Genomic DNA, 5885 nt, shown 5'->3' on the forward strand with positions numbered 1-5885 from the left:
ACTAAAGAATATAAGCAAGGATAGGAGGACAAGAATAAGGTTAAGTTATCTCTCTCTCTCTCTCTCAATCCCTCTCTACACATTCTTCCCTGCTCATTCCTCTACTAATTCTCACACCGGAGGGTTCACTGGGGGACTACCCCGTTCCCCTTTGGGCTTGCATGCAGGTCACTTGACGGAGTCATCCCCCTGAACCGGAGTCTGAAGAACCTGGACCAGTCCGACCCATCCACCCGGGAACCAGAACCTTATCAGAAGATATACACTATTATTACATATTTTGCCTTCATGTGAGAGGGTTCGAATGTCCAAGTGTTCGAATTAAACTAACTATTACAAATTCAAATAAATGAATTAAACAAGCTAATTGACTTCTATAGGAGGGTGGTAGCCTGTGTATTTGGTTAATGTTTCTGGGTAGAAGGACTTGGTCATGTGTAGGAAGTGCGTTAGTATTTACGTTTGGTTTGGAGGGTGGGGCGATGACTTTGTTGTCAATGAGATCCTAAATCTCATGACGTAGGTGATAGCACAAGTCTGTGGGATGACCATGTTGTTGGTGGAGGATGCAATATTGAGTAGGATCATATCTAGGTGGTAATGGGTCAAGAAGTGGTCGAAGAGCAAGAGGCTTAAGATGCCCCTTTTCCATTAATAATTTGAGGGCACAGGCTGGACTCATATGGAGAGGGGTAACGGTCCTTCGGTTTCAGGGTGGACCGATGGTTTGGGAAGGTTGCGGGGTCGCAGCGGCAAAGGGATTGGCCATTTTGGTCGCTATAACAACTATATTAACATCTGTAGGCCGTAGAATAGTGCTATTACTAACATTGGTACTCTGTGAGAATGGCCTTCTTGCAAGTTCGGGGAAAACATTTCCTGAGGATCTGGGATTTGGAAATTTTCCACTGGTGGAGGTGGATCCAGGTTCAGCCGTGCAGTCGGGATTGGATGTTCAGTTGACGTGGATGCCTCAGATGTACGTTGTAGATCTGCGATGATTTCATCATGTGCGGCCATCCTTTGGTTCACAATATCCATGGTTCTCTGGAAAGTTGCCATCATGACAGCAAATTCTTCTGCATTCTTTGCCATTACTGGGCTAGGTGAGTTAGATACTGATGCACTGTTTGAGTGAGAACGTATAGGTATTTGCTGAATGCTTTGTACTTGTGCTGCTGACTGTCTGTTCCGTCTTCGTCAAACCACTGCAGAAGTGAGACTAACATTGGTTAACCACCAACAAGGTCTTGAGCTTTGCAAAGCTTGCCAGAGCGATCGGGTCTTTCTAAAGCTATGATGGTAAACTACCTAGCAAAAGACAGAAAAGTAAAACCATTGATCAAAATCAAACGGCACTTCGGCCTAATTCACAATAGATAAAAACACAATTGAAGAACCACACTCCCTACTGAACTCCGTTCTCAAATTAATACTGATATGAATGTGACGACCCCACCACGTATAATGATTAGTACTTAATTAATTAAGGAGATTTGAAATTTAATTGCCAATTATTCTAATTAATCTAGGATTTACAAAAATTATGGAGATTGATTTATATATGGTTTTATTGAGGATTAATTTTGGAATTAGAAATTGAAAGCCTAAATGGCTCAAGAAAGTACGAATGGTGAATTGAATTATTTAATTTCGAGTATCGGACCGGATGAGAGTTTAATTAAATATTCGATTCGGATTTAATAAAATTGAGATTTGATTAATTGGGTCCGAATCGGAGTTAATTAAGTTATACGAATTAGGAATTAAGATTTCTGTGAATTAAATTTATTTATGCTGTGTTCCGTTGAATATGTAACTTATTGACGAAGATTTTGAAGTTTAAGCTGAAATTGAAGGCCTAAATGACTTAAGAAAACAAAATTAAGGATGAGAATGAGTTCAATTTGATATTTGGAGCCTTTCTGGGAGTTTAATTAAATTTTGATTCGGATTGATAAATTTAAATATAATTAATTGGGCTCTAATAGAAGTCAATTAGATTAATTAAATTATGTAGGATTTGTGTTTGAGCTAATCAAGATTAATTAAGATTAAATAATGTTCAATTAAACCAAAATGTAAATGGCATATTAATTTATTTTTAATATAATTATATTACAAGGAATGTTGGTGTATTAAAAGTCCAAGGCAACAAAGATAGATTCATGTATCGCCAAGTTATGTGTGTGTGTGCGAAAAAAAAAAAAAAAAAAAAAAAACAGAGCCGAAGTGAAGGAAAGTGGAATCGAGGGACAGAGAAGAGAGAGAGTGAGAGAATTGTGCTGTTGGGTTCAAGACAAGGGGAAGAAATACAAGAGGAAAACCAAGGAGAGGAAGGAAAAGTTCAAGAATTTCAACCCATTTAAAGTTTAAGGTATGAAATTTATGTTAATTTGTGTAGGATCTTTACATTACACTTGAAATTAAAGGTGAAATTGGAATTAATAGCAAGATGACGAAGAAAAATTGACTTAAGTATAATAGTATGGAAGCTAATTTGGAATTGGATTCTAAACATGAAATGGGTTACATGCATGGGGATGATTATGGAATAAATTTAGAAATTAATTATTTTGAGTTTAATTTTTGTAATCTTGCATGAAATTAAGTTCCATTGTTACATGCATGAGGGGTTTCTATGAGCATTTGAATCTATATTTACATGCATCATGGATTTTGAAGAAATTGAGTCATTTAAGTTCATATTTTGAAGAGAAAAATGAAATGTTTTATGAACATCAAGTTTATGGGAATTTAGAATTAATCCTAATGTTAGATAAAGTTTTGATTTTATAATTAGATTTTTTTAATCCATGCATGTAATGTAATTTAAGATTTTATTTAAATTAAACATACTTTGGAACATCTATGATTATGAATTAAGTTGAGGTCACAAATTAAGTTAAGTTTAAGATTATGGAAATTAGTTGAAAAATTTATAAGAATATAAAATTAGTAATTTTGATGTCAATTTCATACATGTGAAAGATTTTATAAGAAGTTTCATGACTCCAATTTCATGATTTCAAGGAAAATAGAAAGAACTTGAGGCCAATTTTATGTAATTAAAAAGAAAATGAAAAATTGGAGCTATGATCAAATTTATGAAAATTAGTTTGGAAATTAATTACTTTGGGTTGAATTTAGTTGTCTTTACATGAAATTAAGTTCAATTGTTCTTGCATCATGAATTTGTAAGAGTTTTGGAAGGTCAATTTATGTTTTAAAATTTGTGGGTTTGAAATTGGGTTTGATATGAAGAAAATAAATTAAATCTAAATTTGGACAATTGGAGCATGATTTTGAATAAATGATTTCCAATTGAGAGTGTATATTAAATTATACAATGATTCTCCATATTTTTGTACTAAAAAATACAAGTTCTGATGCTTTGAATATCAAATTTGAACTCCAATTACAATCCTAGAAATTTCAGAATTCACACTGTCCGCTCGAGCGAGGAAAGTCTCGCTCAAGCGTGAAAATCGAGCTCCCAGAAGTGTTTTAAAATTTTACAGTCTGCTCGAGCAACTAAAGTGGCGCTCGAGCGAAGACCCTATTTTCAACAATTTTGACTAACTCTTTTAAATGCTTAATTACATCCTCATGACATTCTAAGTATTCTTAAGCATCAATTGGACTCTCATAGTCATGGAATAAACTATAAACACATAAAGAGAGTTGTATTAAGATGAAATGAATATTGAATGGTGCTTCTATTGTGTTTTTGTTATGTGATTTATATAGGTGGGCATCTGAGACCTTATATCGACTTAACCCACAGTGAGTAATAACTCTGTAAAGTTATATTTAACTTTAATTATTTTCTGATGATATGACATGATAAGTTTCTGAAATGCTATGTTTTGTATGAATGAATAATTGTCCAATTTTCTTTGAAATGTAACTGTGGTATCCTTAGCAGAGGTCCTTGCCCAGGAGACATAATACTGTGGCTTATGGTCATGAGGCCCTAGCCCGAGGGTTAATACTGTGGCCCAGGCCCTCGCCCAGGAGAAACAATACCGTGGCCCAGGCCCTTGCTTAGGGGAAATAATGTCGTGGCCGATGTATGAAATATGTTACCCAGTACCGGAGGTTCCATTATGGAACTTGATATGCTTGACCAACATGATATGTTACGCTAAAGGAAGTACCACACATGATTTGAGTACGAATATGAATATGCCTTTGTTTCTGATACAAATACGAACATGAATATGACTATGTTTCTGATTTGATAAAAGATTTGAAATCTGATTTCTGAATTCGATATGGATATCATTCATTAAAACCCTTTACTCTGTTATTATTCATTGGGCTTTAGTTCACTGTATTATTTATGTATGTAGGTAAACAGGCGTGTGACCAGGCTTAGAGGCATCTGCCTGGAATTTGTTTTTGTCAGCCAACCTATGTGCCTCCCGTGGAGGTCCCGGATATGTCAAGTGACTATGGTTATGTGATGCAAAGTTTAGGTTTTGTTTCCTTGATTGGTTAGTCAAGTGTTGTGTATTTTGTAAATAGGGCTAAGTCCCTTTTTGTCTAATCTGTGTATATATGTATATAAATTTTTAAATTTTTTTTTGTCTCATATAAGTCTGTGCAGCTCAATGGATGTTGTTTAATTGCTATTTACTTCCGTAGCCCCTAATTAAATATTATTCTGTTAAGAGGCCTTTGGTAATCCAAGGATTACTGGCCGGTTACGACGCTAAACCTATAGGGGCGGGTTTGGGTCGTGATAATGAACCATCTTGTACAGTCTCACTGAAAAAGCACATATCAAGTAAAAGAACCAAAACACCCCTATGAGGGGGGTAGGGTTACCCAGTCCTAGATTTTTGACATGATCTAGGCTGTACTACTTCAATGATTTTCACAACATCCTGCATATGGGTGGTATCCTGTCCTAATTTGGGATAGTCGCTATGGCTTACTATATGAAGCTAGGCCAAATAGTCGAAAGGGTACCTCGACAAGATTACCTAATATACCTCTCACACCTAACACCGAGAAGTGAAAGGAGGATTAAGTGGTACAGCGGTAATCCAAATCTAAGGGTTGTGTTCCCAACGTGGCAGAGCCCATGACCGGCCAGCCTTTTGGCAAGCTTTTAGGCAAGCCTTCAGCAAACCGTCCAAGAATAACAGATTAAAAACACAATGATTAAAAGTAACAATGTAAATGCAATGCAAAGAATATATAAGTGTAGATAAAATTTCACATAATGAATTTCAAGTCAAGTACTCTAATTTCCCCAGCAGAGTCAACAGAAATTGTAGCTTGCTTTTCGTGCTTATTTCGGATATGACTAGCTCTACAGTTCGAACTCCCGTGGTTCTGAATCCGATTTCACAAATGCAATGTGAAACAGATAAATACAAATGAGTCCAAATCCGACAAATCTTTTGGAAAATCGATGTTTGAATCAAATGCCAATAATGGACTACTTTGCCAGATTACAGAGTCGCCACCTAAATATTTTTAAAAAATTTAGGAAACTCGAGACTCGTGCCAAAGGCCACTTATCTGTCATTACCAAACTGTCACGGCTCGGGAACTGAGGTACAAGAGAGGAAGGTCATGAATTGAGCACCCCATTCGTTCGATCAAAGATCAGCCTCTACTAATCATGATGTGATTTTTATTTACATTATATGCTCTTGTTCCGATTATTAACTAACATTATTGAGTGATGAACAAAAGTATAGACTAATTTGCAAAAGTTGAAATGCTTTGATTTCATGTTTGTTTGAAAATTATTTTGAATACGCGTTACTTGAAAAAGTGAGTTTGTATATACATTAATCACTTTATCCCAATTTTGGTAATTAGCCTCCATCCACCGGCATTCAAAGAGTTATATCACATAAGCAATT

The 5885-nt window shown here is 35.6% G+C and overlaps 1 long non-coding RNA gene across 1 annotated transcript; it reads left to right on the forward strand.

Annotated features, from left to right (window-relative positions):
* The first annotated feature begins 1283 nt into the window (after positions 1 to 1283).
* Positions 1284 to 5064, forward strand: LOC145801062 (uncharacterized). Its single transcript, XR_014341922.1, has 3 exons — positions 1284 to 2377; positions 3751 to 3786; positions 4356 to 5064. It is a non-coding gene; the product is annotated as an uncharacterized LOC145801062 (long non-coding RNA).
* Positions 5065 to 5885: the final 821 nt, after the last annotated feature.

This window comes from Camellia sinensis, chromosome 10, assembly GCF_055761805.1.
Source record: "Camellia sinensis isolate YWXY chromosome 10, ASM5576180v1, whole genome shotgun sequence".
Classification (NCBI taxonomy): domain Eukaryota; kingdom Viridiplantae; phylum Streptophyta; class Magnoliopsida; order Ericales; family Theaceae; genus Camellia; species Camellia sinensis.